The sequence below is a fragment of the Chrysemys picta genome, chromosome 9 (assembly GCF_011386835.1).
Source record: "Chrysemys picta bellii isolate R12L10 chromosome 9, ASM1138683v2, whole genome shotgun sequence".
In the NCBI taxonomy this organism is placed as follows: Eukaryota; Metazoa; Chordata; order Testudines; family Emydidae; genus Chrysemys; species Chrysemys picta.
The window spans coordinates 49130725-49154850 of NC_088799.1; the positions used below are offsets into that span (position 1 = coordinate 49130725).

At 43.8% G+C, this 24126-nt stretch overlaps 1 protein-coding gene across 27 annotated transcripts in view; it reads left to right on the forward strand.

Moving 5' to 3' along the window:
* ARMC8 (armadillo repeat containing 8) overlaps positions 1-24126 on the forward strand; it is a 206221-nt gene that overhangs the window by 43018 nt on the left and 139077 nt on the right. For 3 of the 27 annotated variants that reach the window (XM_065556163.1, XM_065556169.1, XM_065556165.1), the window contains 2 exons: positions 7369-7571; positions 7985-8143. The exons of 21 other annotated variants lie outside the window; for them this stretch is intronic. The gene's annotated coding sequence lies outside the window, so the exon portion shown is untranslated. Of the gene's footprint in view, positions 1-4606; positions 7246-7368; positions 7572-7984; positions 8144-24126 lie in introns of those variants that run through there. 3 more of the 27 variants (XM_065556164.1, XM_065556167.1, XM_065556166.1) reach the window with 2 other exon arrangements.

Sequence of the window (24126 nt, forward strand, 5' to 3'; positions counted from 1 at the left end):
GATAAAGCACTCATCTGTCTTGCTGGTCTTGACAGCTTCCCTGTTTGCTGAAGTCAAAACTTTCTTCAGTGAATGCAAGGGGATACTTAGCATAGGTGGGCAGGGTTATATAAAAAGCATAGGCCAATTTAAGCTATATTATTGCTATTATATTACTATTATGTGCTTAATCCATACTGATGTATGGTGTGCATAATATGTTTAGGTAATGTGATCTATATCGAGATATGCTAGCCTAGTGTATATTAGTCAGCAGTATGGTGTCCACTTTTAATCTTCTTGCAGTGCCTGTGAAAAATACTTTTCACGTGGTGTATGATATCCTTGGTGCTACTTGGAGTAGAATGTCCTAACTAGTTTTGGATAATTTTGCTACAGGCAGCTGAATTTGTGAGAGTGATGTCTGCCTCTTCTGAGAAAGATGACAAGTTGCATCAGATGCCCTCGGAGGGGTTTTCCTACTTTCATATCCACCCTATTCCTAATTCAGTTGTGGAGGCTACTGCCAGTAACGGGGAAAGCTCTGAACAATCATACTCCATCATAACTGATAAAAATGGGAAGATGCTTGATTCGTTGGAGAGGAAGGTGTTCTCTTCATCATCCCTCAGGGTTGTGTGGCAAATTATCAGACAAGTTACGCCTGCTACCAATTTCATTTATGGGAAAAGATTACATTATTTTTACAGGATTTACCTGACCGAAGATGATTGGTGAATCCCATATTAATGGAAGGCCAAAACATAGCCAAGTGTTCCCTTAGGGCCTCTTTTGAGACTTTGGACTCTGCTGCCAGAACCTTGGTATCTGCTCTGACCATCAGGAGGCATGCCTGGCTTGTTCTTCCTCCTTAGCCCTAGACACGAAAATTAAGTTGGAGGACCTTCCCTTTGAAGGGGAGGGTCTTTTCAGTGTGAAGACAGACAAGTTACTGGAAATATTAAAGGAAATGAAAGGGATAGCCACTGGTTGGGTTTGATTTCTTCTTGGAGACCCTCTACTTTCTGGTATCGGAGACAGCCCTACCCCCTAGTCTTGGACTTACTCTTAATCAGGTTAGAGACTTCAACAATACCAGCAGCCTGCACCCTTCCAGAGTCGTCATAATAAGAGGCTTTTCAGACTGATGTGTAAGTCTAAAGAGCCCACATCCTCAGCAGCATCTTAGCCATGGAACAACAAGCCTCAGTTTTGATAAGATAATTGGCTCATTCCCAGCTCTCAATGAGCTCCAACCTGCCCTTCTTTGCAGAGGGGCTAGCTCACTTTATCAATGCATGGAGACTAATTATGCCAGATCAATGGGTTCTAGAGATTGTAGAAAGGGGCTATGCCATACAATTTGAAAGATTATCTCCCACACAATCTCCTCTACCCTTCTGTCTCCAGCAACCCCTCTCATGATGGTATTCTTCTTGCAGAAGTAGAAAAATTGCTTCTAATAGGAGCAATTGATGGGATCCTTGAATACCCAAGAATCAGAGCTTTTATTCCCATTACTTTCTGGTGCAGGAGGAGGACAGGGGACTTCGTCTGATTCTAGACTTATCGGAATTGAACAAGTACATTTGGAAGTTCCATTTCCACATGTTGACTTTGACATCCATAATCCCTTTGTCATTGGTAATGGATTAATTTGTGACTCTCTATTTAAATTATACGTTTTTCATATATTGATTCATCACACCCATTGCAAGTATCTCTGTTTTTAGTGACCAGATGGCATTTCCGGTACAAGATGCTTCCATTTGCCTCTCCATTGTGCCCAGAGTTTTCACAAAATGCCTCTTTGTGGAAGCCTCTCATTTGAGAAATCAGGGTATTTTTTGTTTACCCTTATTTGGATGATTGGTTACTAATGCTTGCTGTCTGTGAGGAATTGTTAAATCATATTGTTTTTACAGCAAGTCTCTTTTCAGATCTCTGGCACCTTCTGAACTGCCCAAAGTCAATTCTCTGTCCTACTCAGAGGATTCCATTTATAGGATCCATACTGTACTCTGTGAAAGGGAGAGCTTTTCTATCAGAGGACAAATTTCTCAAAATAAGTTAGTTTCTTTTAAAAATTCAACAGTGCTGCTGCTGCTCAGAGTAAAACCCTTTTTGGGTCTTATGGAAGCCACTACTTAACATGACTCCATTTGCTCGACTAAGAATGAGAAATATGCAGCATTGGATAACTTGAAACAAGATATACATCATGTCAGGACAGCCTCCATACGTTGATCACCATACCTCAGATCATCATAGCCTCCCTAAAATGGTGGTCAGTCAGAATGAATTTGTTTAGAGGTTTGTGCAGTTCAGTCCCCCAGACCTATTGCCAATGGTGATGTCAGATGCATCAAGAAAGGGCTAGGGAGCCCTTCTGAATCAGTTGACAGTTCAAAGGCTGTGGCCTTAGCAGGAGACAGCCCTGCATATCAGTGTGTTGGAATGAGAGCAGTTTGGTTAGCTCTCAAGTCATTTCTTCCTCTCCTACAAGGGAGACTGGTGCAAGTGGTGACACACTGCCAATATATTGTCTATTACATCAACAGGCAGGGGTAGGGGGTGATCACTCCACTTTCCTGTGTGCACAGGCTATAAATCTATGGGATTGGTGTATCCTTCATGATGATTATCCTGTGGCCCTGCATCTGACAGGGAAAACAATGTAGGTGGAGATTGTCTCAGCAGAGACAGCTCTCAGATGCATGAATGGTCCCTAAAGGATTAATTGATTCAGACCATATTCTCCAGCTGGGGTTGACCAGAGGTGGACCTGTTTGCAGTGAGGTCCAACAAAAATTGTCCCAGTGTGGGGAGGGACTGTCTATCCGATACTTTCCTTCTACACTGGAGAAAGGGCTGGATGTATGCCTTTTCCCCCTTTCCATTCATCCAGGAGCTACACCAGGACAAGATGATTCTTGTTGTCCTGGCTTGGCCATGTCAACAGCAGTTTACCGGTCTCCTGCAACAATCCGGGAGAATCTTTATGCATCTTCCTCTGTCTCGAGACTTCTTGTTTCAGCAGGAGGGCAAGATCTTTCACCTGGACCCAAAGTCTCTTCACTTGATGGAGTGGATGATAGGACATTAGGTTTGTCTGCTCTTGAGTAGTCGTGTTCTTCCCCTGTGCAGGATGTACTAATTATCTCCAGAAAACAGTCCACTAGAAGCTGTTACCATTTAAAGTGGACCAGATTTCGAGCATGGATGAAGGGAAAACCTGATTCTCCTGTATCCAGCTGTTTGGCGGCGCTTAGGACTTGGGGGAGAAGGGATGTGGCATGCTCCGGAGAGGAGGTGGAGTGGGGGTGGGAAGAGGTGGGCCTGGAGTAAAGCGGGGACAGGAAGAGGCGGGCCTGGAGCATTCATGGCAAAATCCGAGCCTGTTCTCTGGGGAAGCTGCCGCTGTTGCAGCAAAGGTGCTTCCTAGCGTCCTTGCCTGAAGCGGGCTGTGCCTGTGTGGGGTAAGCCAGGGGCACTTCCCAACCATAGTACAGTACAGTACTGTACAGCATACAGTATAATGCCTTTTGTCTGCCCCCAAAAAATTTCCTTGGAATCTAACCCCCCGCATTTACATTAAATCTTACGGGACAATTGGATTCGTTTAACATTGTTTCACTTAAAGTTGCATTTTTCAGGAACATAACTACAACATTAAGTGAGGAGTTACTGTATATGGTTTCTTCCCAGACTGCATTTTGATGGATTAAACAACAAATTGCTGAATGTTATATGCTAGCAAAAGTTCCTGTACCAGCTTTGATTCAACCATATTCTAGTAGAGCTTGTGGCTACTTCCTTGTCTTGTCTTGCTGAAATTTGCAGAGCTACAACTTGGACTTCAGTGCACACTTGCTAAGGCACAGTGTTTTGGACCTGGCCTCTCAGACAGATGCTGGTTTTGGTAAAGTGGTGCTGCATCCCCTATTCAGTTAGGACTCTGTTCCTGCCTTCAGGTCAGTTTTCAGCATTGCTTAGCAAGCTATCCTGTAAGTGGAACTATGCAGAGCCACTCGAAGAAGTGAAGGTTTCTTTCTTGTAACTGAGGTTCTTCAAGATGGCTCTGCATACATACACTTTCCACCTGCCTTCCTTTGTCTGGGTCTTTGTTCGGTGTATCTGGTTTTGTGGTGGTAGGAACTGATGTGGTAAGGGTGCTCCACCCCCTCTATAGCCTTGCCCTCAGAACGGTAGTGAAACTTAGGGGAGGGGTGGAGGATGCAAGAGTGAGTTAACTTACATTGCTAGAAGACTGTTCTGCAGCAAGACACCACAAAGTGGCTCAGTAGCCATAGGTGTGACTAAGAGCCATCTTGAAGAACCTCAATCTACAACCTCATAAATTCTTTGGCCTATGATGGGAGGTCATACTAGCTCAGGGGTGGGCAAACTACAGCCCGCAGGCCAATCCAGCCCCTCAGGGCTTTGGATCCGGCCCGCGGGATTGCCCCCCGTGGCGCTGTGGGCCCCGTGCTGCTCTCAGAAGCGATCAGCACCATGTCCCTGCAGCCCCCGGGTGGGGGGGCAGAGGGCTCTGTGCGTTGCCCTTGCCTCCAGGCACCACCCCCTGCAGCTCCCATTGGCCGGGAATGGGGAACCGCGGCCAATGGGAGCTTTGGGGGAGGTACCTAGAGGCGCGTCAAGGCTAGTGCACACGGAGCCCTCTGTCCCCCCTTTCCCCCCAGGGGCCGCAGCGCTTCCTGGACAGCGCGGGGCCAGGGCCAGGGCAGGCATGCAGGGAGCCTGCCCTGGCCCCAGTGCGCGCTGCTGCCACCCTGGGAGCTGCTTTAGGTAAGTGGCGCCAGACTGGAGCCCGAACCCCTGCCTCCCAACTCCCTGCCCTAAGCACCCTACCTGCACCTCGCACCCCTCCTAGATCTTAACTCCCTGCCCTGAGCCCCCTCGTACACCCTGCACCCCAACCCCTTGCCCTGAGCCCCACTCTGCACACCACCTGCACCCCGACCCTGAGCCCCCTCAAACACCCCGCACCTCTCCTCTGCCCCAATTCCTTGTCCTGAACCCCTTCCTGCACCCCGCACTCCCTCCCACACCCCAACCCCCTGCCCCGGCCCTGCATACAATTTCCCCACCCAGATGTGGCCCTCAGCCCAAAACGTTTGCCCACCCCTGGGCTAGGTGATCTAATGGTCCCTTCTGGTCTTAAATGTTTTTTTAACTCGACAAAAATTTTGCAGAATTATAGCTTCCACTAATATACGGTTATGGGACTGCAATGATGGGAAGCTCTGCTAGCTAGAGAACATGGCCTTTGCTATTTAATTAGTCACATTATGTGCAGCTTTTCTTCTACGCAATAGATTTTGAATTTATATTTATTGCTTTAACAACTAGAAGACAAAACCAGAAAAAAGTCTAATCTACCTCATTATTGAGAAAAGCAAGACCAAAATCGAACAAACCCATATATAAATGGGAGAAAGCTATGATTTAGGAAATTTCTTTTTACTCTTATTACAAGAGGTAGGTTTTGGGGGCGGGGGTGCAGAACCCAGGAAATTAGTGTTGGTACCTATAAAGAACATTAGCATATGTCTGGCTATGTTCTGTTGGCTGCTCCTGGCCTTTCAACCATCCTGAGAACTTACTGAAGATGATTTCTGTATTGCATATCTTTGCAGGCAGGGTTTTTCTCTAAAAATACTTGATCACATTAGAAATCCCTTTTTCTTCACAGGCTTTTCTTCGGCGTGTGAAAGATTCAATTGTGCCACTCAGTTAATTCCCTGAGATTCAGTGAATTCTCTGACTACGTTATGCTTTTGGGTAATTGTCTGCAAAAACCCTATAAAACATGTAATTGGATTTGTTTGTATAACTCGTATGCCAAAGTATTGCTCCATGACCTTTTACCATTGAGAGAGAATATTTTTCCTCACCTTGGAAAAATCTGTGACTGCTGAAAGTTTTATGGCACCCTACATTCCTTATTTTCCTGTTTTAAAAAGTAGTACTGATTAGTAATACCTAAATATAGTAGAGGACGAGTTAAGTGCACAGGTTCCAACTCTTAATAGGGTTTATAGGGCATCAGGAAGTTCATATAATACTTTCAAAAATAACTACTGGGCCTTTCCCGCTCTTAAAATTGCATCCAGATGTGGCTCTCTAAACATGGCAGTGGCTTCACATGCTGATGTTTGAGGAGTGAAGAGGATGTGTTAAATCAGATGATGATGGTGATTTTGGCTGTTGTCTCATCCGTGAAGATCATGTCATTGAACTTCATGTTGCTTTCAAGTCATTCTAGGGCTTTGTTTGTTGCAACTGTTAGTACTTGCTGACCTCCTGAAGCAAAGGGCAATGTGTATTAAAAGAATATTCGATCTGTTATAGTTTTTACATTATTGTATTGTACATCATACTTTTTCATACATTTAATTTTAGTACTTATGCTTTATTTTATTACATTCAATGTCACTGTGTCTTTCTGTAGCACCACCTGTTCTTTTGATCAATTCAGTTCACATTTCTGGGGGTTATGCCCACCTCAAACTTTCTCCATGTATTCATTGATCTTAAGTGAAGCTCACAATCTTCTTTGAAATCACTTCTCTTTTTGAATATCACTTCAAGATAAAGAAAAAAACCAAAACTAGACCCAAACTGCCTTTTTATAGTACCATTTCTCTGTATTCACCATATGCATTTCCTTGGAGATCTCCTCTTATCCATTGCACGAAGGTCCAGTGACAAATATCTCAAAGGACTGTAACAAGAACTTTGGATACCCATCCCAGCAAGTAGTGTGTTCCTCTGTGTAGCATCTCCCAGAGAATAATGCTAAACTTTCAGCTAATCTTGACCAAGTTACAGCTGATAAAATTCCTCATATTTTCATGAAATTTGGTATACAGCTCTTTTTAAGTAATCTTTTAAACAGCTTGTGAGCCAAGATCCACCAATTAGTGGTCAAGCCTTGCTACTCCCAATCGTTCCAACAGAAGGCTGCTTGACTCACAAGTGGGGGACAAAGTCAGTTTCTTGGCAGTACCAGCTGGCATTCCATCGTGAACTAATTGCAGCATGTCAAGATGGAGCAGTCACAGATCATCCAATGAGACATGAAGGCTCTTCAGTTCCTTTGTGAAGACAGCGTAATCATGGAATTTATGGAAACAAGACATCGGAAGGGTGATGTTGAGGAAGGTGCCAAAGTAATACTTCACCAGAAATGTCCAAGAGATGACAGGCAGTGATTTGAAGTAAAAGTTCTCAAGATAGGAGGTACTGTAATTTGAACCACTATTCTCTGTGTTGTGTTCCACATGCTTGCTTCTGGGGCATGATGGAATACTACAAAAGTTCCACCATTTATTAACAACTAAGTTTCACCATTTCTCTTCCTAGATTTCCTCTTCTTTCAAGAGCATTGGAGATGTTGTGATGACTTTGAGATGGGACAAAAAGTCAAAAGAAAGCAAAGTAAAATGAAAATGTAGCTGAGAGAATAGAACAAAATCAGGGCTATTGTTGGAAACCCAGTCCAGGAAATCTTGGAGTGCTGGAAGAGGAGAAAATGTATCATGAACACAGGGATTGGAAGTCTGAGGGTAAGACCTGGATATTGGCCTTAGTTCAGTTACAATGTATATTTCCTCATGTAGTCTCATTGTTTTAGCTAATTTCTTGATGATGATCTATTTTGAGACCAGAACATTGTTGCAGTTTTAGTTGTATACAGATTAAAACTGCCTCATTCAAGTCTGTGCTGGTTGGGTGGGTTTAGTCAAGTCCAGGAACCCTCCTCACAAGTTGTAAAAGAGAAGGAAAACGTGAGCTATTTGTCTTCCTTGCTGAGTTGCCCTGTCCATCAATTAACCTGTACCTTGTACAGCAATTGTGTTGTCTTGTATTTTTGTGTCCTCATTCTGTAGCATATTGCGGAATTCTCCTTGCTGAATCTCTGTCAGTTGTCTATAAACTACTGTGTGTCAATAATTGTCCTTATTCACCTCTTTTTCAGGCATGGAAGTTCCTGGAATACATCAAGAATGCCATCCTCAACCTGGGCAGGCTTAAGCTACCATCCTATGTAGATGTGTTTGATTTCCTGAACACCATCACTGCCATATGAGGATGTGGTGCTCATCAGTATACTGACCACGGAGGTGCAGAGATAAACGTGAGAAAATCAGATTCTACATGCCCATTTGGGGAAAGAGCTCAAGAAACTAAGTAGGAAATTGAAACAATTGAGTCCAAAGCGCAGGCATGGACTCAGGAATGGTAGCCAGGGGAGATTACATTGCAAGAATTTGCTGTTGGGCTTCCTGTCTTTCTTATCTTGCAGTGATGGACTTACCAGGGATATTGCAGACTGAAGATTGAGTGAACAAGGACATCAGTGTCTTCAGTGGATTCTCCTAGATGTCTGCTCTATTAGTGCCTGCGCACAGCATTCTTCATCTGTGGCTGCTGAAACTTTTCTGCCCTACATGTATTCTCATCCCCAGTTTTTGATGATGAGCTGGAGTTCGCTAGTGTAGAGCTGAATGTTATTGTTTTGGAAGTCACAAAAAAACACACAAGATCTTCAGAAACAGCACGGCTGAAGCCTACTGCAAATAGCTGAGAAAAGCCAGTGTACAATTGGTCAATGGAAAATCTCTACTATTTGAGAACTTTGTGAGTTGAAGTGGAACAGAAGGAGAACTATGTTCAGCCTTAAACAATGACTAGTATTTTTAATCACAGTTAAAATCAGTGAGGGTGGAACATTTTCAGCATTCCATCATCAAATCTTAAAAAATACCCCCCAAAAAACAAAACAAAAAAACACTCCCCCCCCCCCCCCCCAAAAAAAACCACTGCAGCACATGGTAATTGCTTTCCTTTCGAATTGAATAAAGTTTTTTTTTGTTGATTGTGTTACTTTAATGGAACATTAAGATCTTATAATCTTTAAAGGGGTCTTTGAAAAGACAGGTTTGAGATAAACTTGAGTTTTAACTCTTTGATGATTCCACGTCAAGTGATTACTTTTCTGTGAGATGATAGAATGTTTGTTTAGTATCCTGTTGGTTCTTAAGGGAAAGGTGGAAGTTCTTGGAATAGGAGAGAGGAGGAAAGGTGCTATAAGATCTCAAAAGCATGAGATTCTGAAGCTGTTCAGTGGGAGGAAGTGCTCAGCACCTGATAATTTGTTAGAGGAGATATGGAAAAGCTTGCAATCCTCCTGCTGCCACCCACAGTTCTAGTGATCATAGTGCTACTTGAGTCAACTATTGTGTGTGAATCCTTGTGTTGTCAGTCAGACCTTGGCACAGATAAAATTGTATTCTTGAAATCCCTCTAAAGTTAAAGAAATACATAGCTACGTAAGTGAATGAATCAAATGCTTTTACCGAATGTAACCTTTTCAAGCAGTATTGTAACAAGTACACTCCAATATCTATAATCCGCTTCCAAGGAGAGTAGAGTTTCACGTTGTTTGAATTGGATCTCTTTATTGGCTTCATTCATTTCTATAAACCTATGCCCCCAAAACATGTTCACCTTTGCTCGAATGTTCTTGGACAGTCCCATGTTTTTGCCTCTTGATCCATCACAGTTCACTTCGCTAACCCAAGTTTTGTACTGTTGGTCTCCACAAAAACAAATTCTGCTAGTCTTATGGAGATACTGAGGGAGAGTTCGACAATTTCATTCTCTTTATTGGTCTGATAGATAAGAGCATTAAGACTATCTGTGGCCCATCAGCAGTAGGTCTCTTGCATACAAGGCTTATCCTCTGAATATTAATATCATATTGTCTGATCCTTCTCCACCTGAGTGTACTAAATTGTTCTTCTCTGAAAAATGATTATTTAAAAATGATATTATAGGATACCATGTTCATTATTTTTTTTCTCTACCATCTTAAACTCTAAATCTTACCTGAACAGCAAACTAACCCTGGACTTCTGCATTACAACTGAAGACAAATGGGGTTGTACCAGTGTAAATGAGGGCATAATCTAGCCACTGAAATATTTATTATTGATGATACATGAGAGAGAGAGAGAGAGAGAATCCAACTCCTCTTTCAGATGCCAGGTTTAATTTGCTGTGCTGGCTGTTTGAGAGGGATAAAAACTTGCAAAAAAAAAATAAAAATATGCATGGCTCATTAATTATGCGCACGCACAGTAGTGCAGAATTCCCACAGGAGTAGAGATTTTACTACTGAAAGGGAGAAATAGATAAAACTAGACTCGCTGATCAGGATATTCAGTAGAATAATATTGCTGTTAGTATTTGGCAATGAGATTCCCCTCTCCCCCAACTTCTTCTGAGAAATAAAAATGCTGCATGGCATTTCTGATTAGTGAGACATTTATATTTCAAAAGATACAGTAGGTGACTTGGGGAAATGTATGTGAAGTGTAGGGAAATTTGCTATAGAACACAGCACCCAGCATCACTAGGTAATTGAAATATAAAAATGTCTTGAGCTTAGAATTTAGTTTTAACCTTAATGCCAGTGAGTGAGCTGTGTGGGACGACAGCATATGTACGTATGTGTTCTTTCTAAATTCAGAACATCTCAGTGTCTCAAACAAGGAAGTTGGGGCATCTTGAGGAGCATGTGGTGGAATCTGCAGAGATTTTACCTGTCCCCACTTTATAGCAGAGTATTAAAAAAATTAACCAATAAAGAAGATAACTACTTGGACCAAACTTTAAATAAACTAATTGAATAGCTGTCAGGCCTTGGAGGCTTCTTAGATACAGGAGGTATGTGCCTTATTTTTGTGTGGTATGGTGTTTTAAGAGTTCCCACCTCTATTCAGACTGCAAGAAAGGCCCAAACTCTCAAGGAATTGGGCTATGCCCATGGGATGGTGGGTGGGTATCATTTTTAAAAATGTTTCAGTTTATAGGCAGTCTAGGACCCTGCTCCTGCAGATGTGTACTGTACTTTAAGCACATGCATAGTCCCATTGAAGTCACAATACAATATAATAGTCAATGGTTAAGTGTATTGTTCCATATAGTAAACAGGTAGGGGCTTAAAAATAAAAAGGTTTGAAATTAATAGATATCTAAAAAATTGAGTTAAATTGAAAATCAATAAGAAATAGACAGACGTAAAATTGACAAAGCAGGGGAACAATAGCAGCCTCTTTAGGAGAGATCTCTGTGGGTAGTTGTCTGATTGCAGCTCTTCCTGAATATCTGAAGTGTGGGGTGCTGCAGGGTACCATTTGATCACTCTTTTGTTCAACGTGTATATGGGGCTATTGGGAGGACTAGTAAAGAGCCATGAGGTGTGGTGTTTTCAACATGCTGATCATACCCAACTTGGCTGATGCAGTTCAGCCCCTCAGCCTGTGTCTAGCTGAGATTAGGGCATGCATGAGAGTGAACTGGCAGAGGCTCAACTCAAATGAGAGGGGAGAGGTGGTGGGTGAAGTAGCTGTGGGAGATGGTAGAAGTCATATCAGTCCCTTTGACTGAGGGAGTGCATCTGCCATTAGTCACTAGGGTTTGGAATTTAGGGGTGATTCTAGACCCTCTGCTACTGTCTGACCATCATATTACAGCAAAAGCCCAGTCAGCTTTGTACCAGCTGCATCCAGAGAGGAGGCAGTGACCTTTCCTTTTGCATGTGGGCATTGCCTCTGTTATCCATATCTTTGTCACCTCAAGATTAGACTGTTGCAATGTACTGTACATGGAGCTATTCTTTAAAACCATTCAGAGACTGAAGCTGGTGCAGATAGAGGTGGCTCACTTACTGAATGGGGCATCTCATTGGGAACGCATGACCCCAGCACTCTGGGTTTGACACTGGCTGCCAGTTGGTCTCTGAGTAGAGTTTAAAATGTTCGCTAAGATCTGTAAAATTCTAACTGGCCTGGGGTCACCTCTCTCCCTGTGCCAAGCTGCCACGGTTGTGGTCAGCAGAGGCGCTCGAGCTGAATCTCCCTTGTTATAAAAGAGAAGGGGCAGCTGGCAGGCTGTTCTCTGTGAGGGCTCTGAGATCCTGGAATATGCTTGCCGCCTTGTTCAAAAATAGCCTGAATTTGGTGACCTGGCATGCTGCAAAAGACATCTGGTTGGAAGGGTTTTGGGTAAAGGCTCAGAGTATGCTTCCCACAATGATAAAGTGATGGGAAGGAGTAACTGTAGGTGGCTGGCTAAACTGATCATTTGATGCTGCTGAGATGTAACTGTATAATTAATGGTGTGTTAGCACAGGGGTTCTCACAACTAATTTTTTTGTGGCCTCAGTGTGCGGCTACCAACTCTTGCTGGTGGCCGCGCTGACAATTTCCCCTAAAATACTTAATTAACTTTAGGAGAAACAAATAAATATGCACATATACACGTCCAAATCATTGTAATTTATTTATGTAGGTTTTTTTCAGACTCAGTAATAAAAATAATGTATAGTGTCTGTATTTTTTTACTGGACCTAAACGGAATAGAAACACAAATAAGGTGCTTTGCATGTTCTTCTGTTTCTGTTGTTGTTTCTTTTGCTTTTTTGATTTTTTTTTAATTTGCTAGCTAGTAAGTCTGCTGTTGTGAAAAGTGATATTTGTATGTTTGTTAATATCACTTTTCAGCAGACTTATTCAGCCTCAGCAAGTCCTGGGACAAATTAAATCCTGGATGAGGAGATGGACAGGGAGGCCACAGGGCCCAGGGACTATGGCGTGAATGGTGAGCCTGGGCCCAGAGTCTGAAGACCTGCGGCCGACTCCCCCCCGACCATCCACGGAAAGTGGGGAGTTCACCAATGTTTGTGTCTCTGGAGCAGGGCAGGGCCCAACCCCTGCTGGTGGCCCTGGGGGAGCGGCCACTGCTTCCCTTCCCCCCTCCCCCCCATCACAGCCCAGGAGGATGTGGCCGCAAGAAAAGCCCATGGTGACGGCATTTGAGAAACACTGTGTTAGCGTGCCTAGAGCCCTGGATAGGTATCTTTTTAGTTATGTAAATGAAAATAAATTAGGGGATCCTTGCTTGGGGCAGTGGTGTGGCCAAATAAAATAAAATGGCTAGGACTACCTTGTGGTGGTGATCCCAGGCTGCTGTTGGCAGCCAATGCAAATTAGAGCAGCCTAATGGCTGCTGTAACTCAAGCTGGAAGACTGGACTGGCACAGAGTGGCTTCCAGGGTTTTTCAGAGATTTGGGTGTGAGTGTCCGTATTTCAGAGGGGTATTTCAATTGGATTTCATAATGCATGGGGGAAATCCCTTGTCGAAAACTGAGGTGGGCTAATTGTATACACGTAATGCTAAAATTGTTTTTTCCATCTTATATTGAAGATTTATGCAGTCTTGGGAGTTTAAGATATTTTGTTGGTGTTCTAATATCTGAGCCCAAATTCCTGGAAGCTAAAGTGTCATTATTATTATTTGTTTTATCTCATACGGGGAAAACCCAGGAGAAGTGGTGAATGGTTAGGGTGGCTTTGATTTTTAACATAGATTTTAAGAGTTTATTTGCCTTTTTGTATTCTTTTCTGTAACCATAAATGGAAGTTTATAAAGTAAGCCCATTAAATTTTTAGATTTAGAATGATGTAAAAAAGCAGATACCAAACAGGAAGATCTGGAAAAAGTTTGGTGTATTTTATTTTTGTAGCTCACCAATACAGTTTAAATTCTAAGAGAATGTGCCATCCTCCGTGTAATGAGGGAACCAGAATCCCCCCCCCCCTTTTTTTTTCTTCTATTGACTGTGCTGCTATAGAAATGAAGTACTAATATAGTCTTTTTAAAGGAAAAAAGGCATGAATTGAACATGGGGCCATCTGAATAGAAATGTGAATTAGAATAACATGTTAATCTTAAGGCATGTCTACACTTGGAGCCAGGGGTGTGATTCCCAATTTAAATAGCAATATTTGCATTAGTGCTCATTGAGCTAGTGGGCTAAAAATAGTAGTGCAGCTGTGGTAGCATGGTCTAGCTACCTCGAATATGTACCTGCCCAGACTCTGTGGGCATGTACTTGGGAAGGCTAGCCAGTGCCGCTGCTTGCCACTGTCTATGCTACCCTGAGTATACTACCACTTTTAGCGCACTAATTCGAAAGCAAGCATGGGAATGTCTGCATGAGCTGGGAATCACACCCCCAGCTCCAAGTGTAGACATAGACTTACAGAATGGCTGGTGATCTAGAGCACCTCCCAGGCTGATCTAATTTATGTAGAGGAGCAGACTGGCACTGAGATGGCTCCCTCTTTCGGAGCTCTAAGCTACTTTTGCATAAACTGCAGCCTGCACAAGTTTCATTGGGCTTTGTCCAAAGTCATGTTCTGATTGGCTAGTTCTGCCTGTTGACGATACCTTAGTTGTGCACAACCGTGGCATGACCACTGAAATGAACACCCAGTCCCTGCCCTTATGTTACAGAGGTGGGATGAAATATTAATGGGAGGCAAAATTAATAAGCAGTCTGTGTGTGATGATGGGGGACAGGAGTTAAGAGTAATTATGGGGAGAATAGAGGAGCTGAAGGAGTTAAGTGTCATTTGTTTACTGTCCACTCTCTGGAAAGTGACAGACTCCTCTTTCATCAGCTGTTTATGGCCTATTTAGCTACTTTTAAACTTAATTTCTGGTCTAAAAACTAAATTGGCAGCTATACTATAATACTACATTTAGACTATTTATTTCCATTGAGGTAACACCTAGAGACCTCAGTTGAGGATCAGGACTGCATTGTGCTAAGCACTGTATATAACAAAAGAACAGTCTGTGCCCCAAAGAGCTTAGGGTCCAAGTACAACATAGAATCATAGAACTGGAAGGGATCTCAAGCGGGCAGGACTAAGCATTATCTAGACCATCCCTGACAGGTGTTTGTCCATCCTGCTCTTAAAAATCCCCAATGATGGAGATTCTACAACCTCCCTAGGCAATTTATTCCAGTGCTTAACTACTCTGACAGTTAGGAAGTTTTTCCTAATGTCCAACCTAAACCGACCTTGCTGCAATTTAAGCCCATTGTTTCTTGTCCTATCCTCAGAGTTTAAGAAAAACAAATTTTCTCCCTCCTCGTAACAACCTTTTATGTACTTGAAAACTGTTATCATGTTCCCTCTGTCTTCTCTTTTCCAGACTAAACAAACCCAGTGTTTTCAATCTTCCCTCATAGGTCATGTTTTCTAGGCCTTTAATCATTTTTTCCTCTTCTCTGGACTTTCTCCAATTTGTCCACATCTTGCCTGAAATGTGATGCCCAGAACTGGACACACTACTCCAGTTGAGGCCTGATCAGCACAGAGGAGAGCGGAAGAATTACTTCTTGTGTCTTGCTTACAATACTCCTGCTAATACATCCCAGAACGATGTTTGCTTTTTTTGCAACAGTGTTACACTGTTGACTCATATTTAGCTTGTGATCCACTATGACACCTAGATCCTTTTCCGCAGTATTCCTTCGTAGACAGTCATTTCCCATTTTGTATGTGTGCAACTGATTGTTCCTTCCTAAGTGGAGTACTTTTCATTTGTCCTTATTGAATTTCATCCTGTTTACTTCAGACCATTTCTCCAGTTTGTCTAGATCATTTTTAATTTTAATCCTATCCTTCAAAGCACTTGCAATCCCTCCCAGCTTGGTATCGTCTGCAATCTTTCTAAGTGTACTCTCTATGCCGTTATCTAAATCACTGATGAAGATATTGAACAGAACCAGACCCAGAACCGATCCTTGTGGCACCCCACCAGTAGTGCCCTTCCAGCCCAGCATGACTCTGAACCAGTAGTTGCATATCTAGTGTTCTTTATATATAAAAGAGTCTAAATAGTCTGCAGCTGAAAGTGCAGTTTGCTTTCTTGGGGCAGTGAGAAGAGTCCAAAAAAAAAAAAAAGGGTTCCCAAATGTATTTGAAGTGGGGTTGAAAATAAACACTTTTTTCCCTAGTGTGATGAATATATTTCTTAACTTTCCTCCTTCTCTTTTCTGTACTGTGTACCCTTTTTACCGGAACTACTTTTTATGCCGACAGGATACATTGCATAATTGGCCACAAACTCATAAAATGTATAATGAGCCACTCTGACAGTAATAAGCCAAGGCAGGGTATGCATTAAATGCTATAGGTGTACTTCCCTGGGGTACATTTGGCCTTTGACTCTGCTACAATAGATTGCTAATGCACACACTGATGCCTTGTTGGCATTCTGTGAAGAGTTAGATACAGCTCATCTCATTAAGTTTCTTTTTGTGTGAAGCTATAAAGAATAACAGTGGTAAAACTGGGATCAGTGAATTTTAAGTTTTACTTCTAAATAATGAATTGATATTAATGAAAATTAGGGGAAAATGGTATGAAGGGGGTGTGCTGGAGTTCACGGGGTGCAACCTGGATTGTGGGACCACTGACCCTTCTGTCCCACCAACCTGGGTTCCCTCTCACACTGGGATGCTGTTGGCAAGCTATAAACCTCTGGCAGATAGTGCACTTACACAGACATCCACAGGCAGGGACACAAGCAACTGAATTACATGAATGCTTCGCTCAGCCACTCATGAACCACCAATATAGAAGCTTCAGCTAATTCCCCCCAGCCTTGCACCGCAGAACTGTACCATGTTGCCCTGGTCAGAAGCCTAAACAGTCTTAAGTTCATTACCCAGTCCGCCCCCCACCCGAATGTGGAAAGGAGACAAACTAGCCTTTGTAAACTGTGCTGAGATTTCCGAAACACTTCAACCAAAACACACTGTTTTAGGTAAATTATAAAACAGATTTATTAAATACAGAAAGATCGATTTTAAGTGATTATAAATAGTAAGCGTAGAGATCAAAATTGGTTACCTAAGAAATAAAAGTAAATTGGCAATCTGAGTTTTATAAACTAAACAGGATTTGAATCAAGCAATGTCTCACCCTGATAGATGGTACAAACAGGTCACGTATCTTCAATACACAGGATGGGACTCATTTCCAGCCTGGGACCACCCTCCCTATTTCAAAGTCTTTGTCCTGTAGCAGGGCTTTTTCTCCACCTCAGTGGGTCCCGTGCTTCCTTCTAGTGGTGGGACAGGATACTGCCTCGTCTCTCAGAATTTATAGTGGGTGGGGAAATTCTGTCCCCAAGTGGTCTTCCTGTTTCTGGGCCTGCTAGGCCCTCACTGCTTCAGTGGGACTCCTGGCCTCGGTGGATATCCAGTGAGAGGAAAAGTGGCGGGGGGGCGGTCCCACCCTTTACTCCGGCCCCCACCCAGGGACCCTACAGGTAACAGTCTCATGCTGCCAGTTCCCAGGGTTATTTTCCCACGCCCCTTGGCTTATTGTCCCCACTTTGCTTGGGCGGGGTTCCTCCCGACCCTCCTGCTGTGGGAGGGAGAACCCCTAGTCTCTAGGGGGTCCTTTTCTTTAGGTCTTTGGACCTGGAAGGGTCCCTAGCTCCTGTTTAGGGTAGGGTTTCTCCCTAACTCTATACCTGTGGGGTTCTCCCCTGGTCCTTGTCAGCTTCTGCACTGCTCAGCTGTCCAACACCCTGCCTTCACTCTCACAATGCCTATCACCCCCCTGGACTGGTTGGGGAGAAGGCTTTTAACCCGTCCTGGCAGGTTCTTAATTGGCTCCAGGTTTCCTAATTAACCTGGAGTAACCCCTGCTCAGTTACCGGGGAAGAGGGACCTGCTTATCCTGAGGCTAATACCTTCCTTCCTGCACAGTCCTGTAGCAGTCTGGCCTGACCCTGTCACAGTCCTCTATATGTTTCTTCCAGGTGTTGAGTTGGGGGAATGAAGCCAAGTCATGATATCACTTACCCTCTTTTATAGTGTCTTCCAGCTTGCTGGAAAGATCTATGCTTGTGATATGGGGGTACATCCCCATTGGTCAGGCATTCTCCACTGTCTACGTGCTGTCTCTAAGATGGTCGTTGGGAGAGCGGATTCCCTTCAAAGGGCCATCAGCCTATCTGGCTACTCCATTGTTGTACCTGAAAGACTGGCTGTGGGTGTTCCGAACCTCACAGCATATTTCAGTAACACATATATAGCAAAACTTCATAACCTCACTTACAATGTTAACACATACACTCCAACAGGATATTAATGTTCAACAGATCAAGACTTTTAAAATGATACCTCACAAGGTATACTTTGTATGAAACATTTCATAATTATATGAGAGTGGTAAAAGTTCCAGGGTGCTGCTTTGAGGTACAGAGTGTCACAGGTGTTATTTTGGTCTGTGAGATCAGATCTTTGAGCATTAAAGGATTGCTATCAAGTTAAATCATAATATCGATTTTTTTTAATAATGTCCTTGCCTGTGTAGAAATAATAAGTTTGGATGTTTTTCTAAAAACCATGCTGTAGGAATTAGTGTGGGGAAGTTCTTTGGCTTGTGCTATATGGGAGTTCTGTCTAGATGATCACAATGGTTCTTTTGGTGTTAGAATTGATGAATCTATGGAAGTTTAAAATTGCATTCTATAATTTTTCCATGTGTATATATGGGCTTCAGCTGGATAGGATACAGGGGCTAAGAAAAATTAGCTTTTAGTGTTTGTTAAGACACAGATGGAGAAAAGGACAGAGAACTTCTTCCTTCACCCCTTCAAAAAAAATCTTGGTTGAATTCATAGAATCAGAAGATTAGGGTTGGAAGAGACCTCAGGAGGTCATCTAGTCCAACCCCCTGCTCAAAGTAGGACCAATCCCCAGACAGATTTTTGCCCTAGATCTCTAAATGGCCTCCTCAAGGATTGAATTCACAACCCTGGGTTTAGCAGGCCAATGCTCAAACCACTGAGCTATCCTTCCTCCCCCAAAAGCTGGCAGGGCCTACATGCCGTGATATCGCTGTCAAAGCGATGCCGTGACTCGGCTACAAACCGAGGTTGTTGCATTCTTTCTGTAGTGGGGGGCTCAAATCTGGACGCAATACTCCAGATGTGACCTCACCAGTGCTGAATAGAGGGGAATAATCACTTCCCTCGATCTGCTGGCAATGCTCCTACTAATGCAGCCCAATATGCCGTTAGCCTTCTCGGCACCAAGGGAACCCTGCTGACTCATATCCAGCTTCTCATCCACTGTAATCCCCAGGTATTTTCTGCAGAACTGCTGCTTAGCCAGTTGGTCCCCAGCCTGTAGCAGTGTGTGGGATTCTTCCGTCCTAAGTGCAGGACTCTGCACTTGTCCTTGTTGAACCTCATCAGATTTCTTTTGGCCCAATCCTCCTATTTGTCTAGGTCACTCTGGACCCTATTCCTACCCTCCAGTATATCTACCATTCCCCCCATCTTAGTATCATCTGTGAACTTGCTGAGGGTGCAGTCCATCCCATCATCCAGATTATTAATAAAGATGTTGAACAAAACCAGCCCCAGGATTGACCCCAGAGCACTCCGCTTGATACCAGCTGCCAACTAGACATCGAGCCGTTGATCACTACCCATTGAGACCGACAATCTAGCCAGCTTTCATCATTCATCCAATCCATACTTTTTAAACTTGCTGGCAAGAATACTGTGGGAGACCGTATCAAAAGCTTTGCTAAAGTCAAGATCTATCATGCCCACTGCTTTCCCCATATCCACAGAGCCAGTTATCTCATCATAGAAGACAATCAGGTTGGTCAGGCATGACTTGCCCTTGGTGAATACATGTTGACTGTTCCTGATCACCTTCCTCTCCTCTAAGTGGCTTCAGATGGTTTCCTCGAGGACCTGCTCCATGATTTTTCCAGGGACTGAGGTGAGGCTGACTGATCTGTAGTTTCCCGGGTTCTCCTTCCCCTTTTTAAAGATGGGCACTATATTTGCTTTTTTCCAATCGTCTGGGACCTCCCCCGATCGCCACGAGTTTTCAAAGATAAGGGCCAATGGCTCTGCAATCACATCAGCTAATTCCCTCAGCACCCTCGGATGCATTAGATCTGGACCCATGGACTTGTGCATGTCCAGCTTTTCTAAATAGTCCTTAACCTGTTCTTTCACCACTGAGGGCTGCTCACCTCCTCCCCATACTGTGTTGCCCAGGACAGCAGTCTGGGAGCTGACCTTGTCTGTGAAGACCGAGGCAAAAAAAGCATTAAGTATTTCAGCTTTTTCTACATCATCTGTCACTAGGTTGTATTGCTTCATGAAATAACAGTAAAACATACGTTAGCAGAACTTACAGCATAGTGCATGACTGTTTTTTCGAGTTGTCCCTGTAGGTTCACCACTTCAGGTACACCTGCATCTTTGATTGGAGATTTCTGGTATCAGTGCCCACTTGACCCACACACGTACCCCACTCATCCTCATAAATTCATAGATTCTTAGACTGGAAGGGACCTCGAGAGGTCATCGAGTCCAGTCCCCTGCCCTCATGGCAGGACCAAATACTGTCTAGACCATCCCTGATAGACATTTATCTAACCTACTCTTAAATATCTCCAGAGATGGAGATTCCACAACCTCCCTAGGCAATTTATTCCAGTGTTTAACCACCCTGACAGTTAGGAAGTTTTTCCTAATGTCCAACCTAAACCTCCCTTGCTGCAGTTTAAGCCCATTGCTTCTTGTTCTATCCTTAGAGGCTAAGGTGAACAAGTTTTCTCCCTCGTCCTTATGACACCCTTTTAGATACCTGAAAACTGCTATCATGTCTCCTCAGTCTTCTCTTTTCCAAACTAAACAAACCCAATTCTTTCAGCCTTCCTTCATAGGTCATGTTCTCAAGACCTTTAATCATTCTTGTTGCTCTTCTCTGGATCCTCTCCAATTTCTCCACATCTTTCTTGAAATGTGGTGCCCAGAACTGGACACAGTACTCCAGTTGAGGCCTAACCAGAGCTGAGTAGAGCGGAAGAATGACTTCTCGTGTCTTGGTCTCAAAACAGCAGTGTGGCAAGGATATGGGGGGCTGCTCAAGCATTCTTTTGTGGATATTCTTCACATCACCCCTCAAAGTAAAATAGTGCTGCCTATTAATGAAGCACTTTTGTCTCCAGCCCATAATTTGTGGCAGACCTCTGACACTCTTGTCCCTACATGTAAATGGACAGACAAAATATACATATCAGCCAAAAGGCTGGAATATTTCTTCTTACCCCACATCCAGCTCTCTTGTAGTGCTTGCAGTCAACAAGAGAAGCAGCGAGACATGCTCAAGATCCACGCTTTCGGATGGGGAGGCAAAACACTTAGACGTCTTTGGCAGGAAGAGCTATTCCTCTACTGCTCTTCAGTTTCAAGTAACAAATTTATCAGACTCTGATGACAAAACATTATTTCAATAATTGCAAAATTTACTCATTTTATTGATGATTTCCCACAGTACCAAACCCTCTTTTCTGAAGGCTAACTAATCACCAGAGCTTCCTTACAGGCTGTCCTCAATGATTCTGTGGCTGTGCAATGAGCATCTTGGCTCCGGGCTTTTGGCCTCCCTAGAGAAGTACAAACAGTAGAAGACCTCCCCTTTGAAAGGCTGCAGCTGTTCAATGATGACAGTGACAGCTCACTGTGCGCCCTCAAGGGCAACCCTTAGGTAGGTCAGGATTTATGGACCTGGAACAAAGTAGTTTCTTAGTAAATCCCAGACAGCATTCTGGCCATTCCAATAGCATCTGGATCACACCTATTCCAGCCCTGCAGAACCTCCCAAAAAGAGATCCAGGTCTCAAAAGAGAGATCATGCCCAACGGAAACCCCCAGCTGGCCTCCAAACGACCATTTTGACAGTCTACTTGAGGGCCTCAAAAAATTCCCTCTCATGAGTCTGCTGCATGTACTCCTTAACCCTTCCTTCTGGGATCGCCTATCTTGATTTCTACCTGTTTGTTAGCTTATTGCCACAGACAAGTAGATTTTAGAGGTGGTCACTACTGGATACTCTATATACTTTCAATCTATCACTCATCCTCCTTCCCTCTTCAGGGATCCCTCTCACAGGGATATTTTAAAGTAAATGGTTCAATTATTTCTGCATCTGCGGATGATAGAGCAAGTTCCCTCAGAATTTGCAGAAAGAGGGTTTTATTTCATATTATTTTTTGGTTCCCAAAAGAAACAGTGGTTGGCAGCTGATTCTAGACCTCAGGAACCTGAACACCATGCATAGCACTTTAGGATGGTGACACTGGCTACCCTAATCTCATCTCTAAATTGGGGAATTGGTTACCGAGCTCAACCTCTAAGATGTGTATTTTCATGTCACCATAGTTCCCTCCTACAAATAATTTCTGCGCTTTGTCATCTGCTCAGAACACAGACAATACTGTGTCCTCCTCTTTGGGCTTTCCACGGCCCCATGAGTTTTTACGAAGGTCTTCTCAGTAGTTGCAGCTTACCTGCATCGAGATAGTATTGCAGTCTTCCCGATTGAATGATTAGCTTCTCAAGGGGCGTTCTTTAACAGTGGTCCAATTGGCAACCATCCAGGCGCTAACCTTGTTCCAATCTTTGGGCCTTCATATGAACCTGAAAAAGTCCACTTTAACACCCATTCAGGGGATAGATTTCATTGGAGCTATGCTGGACTCCTGGACTGCCAGAGCCTACCTACCAGAGGACAGGTTTTCTGCCATTTCTGGTCTCATCACCATCCTGCAGCTGAGTCCCCTTACATCAATAATAACCTGCTTCCAAATTGTAGGTCATTTGTCAGCTTTGACATTTGTGACACCACACATGAGAGTACGTCTCCAGTGTCTTCTGGCTTGGCTCAAAATCCTATATACACTGAGCAAATAAAGCCTGGCCTAATGAGTTTCCATACCTCCATGGGTACTGGAGTACCTCAGGTGGTGGGAAGACCCTTGAAGATCTGTGTGGGAGCACCATTCTCATGCCTGCCAACAGTATGAATCATTACAATGGATGCCTCCCTCTTAGGCTGGGGAGCCCATTTACAAAGTTCCACAGCACATGGCAATGGTCTCCACAAGAAACGGTGCTTCACATCAACATTTTAGATCTAAGAGCAGTTTGTTTGCGTGCCAGCATTTTTTCTATGATATTCAGGGCCATCATGTCAGAATTAATGATATAAGGGTGGTAATGTACTATATAAATCGACAAGGGGAAGGCAGGATCTTAGTCCTTGTCCATAGAATTGCTCAAACTATAGAATTGGTGCGTGGCCCACCACATAGATTTCTGCGATTTACCTATCAGGCCTCCAAAACGTGACAACAGATGCTCTGAGCAGAAACTTCCATCAGGATTATGAGTGGGAGCTCAATAACCTGATCTTCCACAGGATCCTGAAAGCATGGGGCTTCCCCTTAACGGACCTCCCTGCAACCCCGACCAATAACAAATCTACTCCAAAGGGGATGTGGCCACAACTTTTTATGAAAGGGACAAAGAGTCCTGTGGTACCTTATAGACTAACAGACGTATTGGAGCATAAGCTTTCGTGGGTGAATACTCACTTCGTCAGATACAGTCACCCATGAAAGCTTAGGCTCCAATACGTCTGTTAGTCTGTTAGGTGCCACAGGACCCTTTGTCACTTTTTACAGATCCAGACTAACACGGCTACCCCTCTGATATTTAACTTCTTCGAGTGCTTGCTCATGTATATTCCACAGTAGGTGTGTGTGCTAGCCATGTGCACTGGTGCTGGAAGTTTTTCCCTTAGCAGTACCCATAGGGGGAGCGCTGCTGTGACCCCTGGAGTGGGGCCTCTATAGCGCGTTATAAGGGGAGCCACGCGCACCCCCCCCCCTCAGTTCCTTTTTGCTGCTAGCGAGGATGCATCGGAACAACTTGCTCCAAGTTTTGCTTCGCTGCAGCTCGTCCCAGAACTCGTCGTTGGTTGTTAGTGGTACCTGTGTTCATTAGTTCAACAAGTTCCAGTTCAGTTAGTTAGTGTTCGGGCCGGGGCATGCCCCATGCTCCAAGGTTTAAATCGTGCGACTCTTGCAGGCTTTTGATGCCCAGAAGTGACCCGCACGCCGACTGTCTTTGCTGCTTGGGTGAATCCCACAGTAGTGACTGCTGTAAGATCTGCAAAAAGAAAAGAGACATTAGACTTCGGGCCCTTCTCATGGAGTCTGCACTGGCCCCAACCCTGGTGCGCCGAGCAGATTCGGCACCAGGCACCTCGTCTTCGGTGCGCAGTGATCTGCCAGCACCACTCCCCATCTAAGAAACAGAGAAAGGCCCTGTCTTCTCAGCGGCATCGAGAGAAAGCAGGGGCA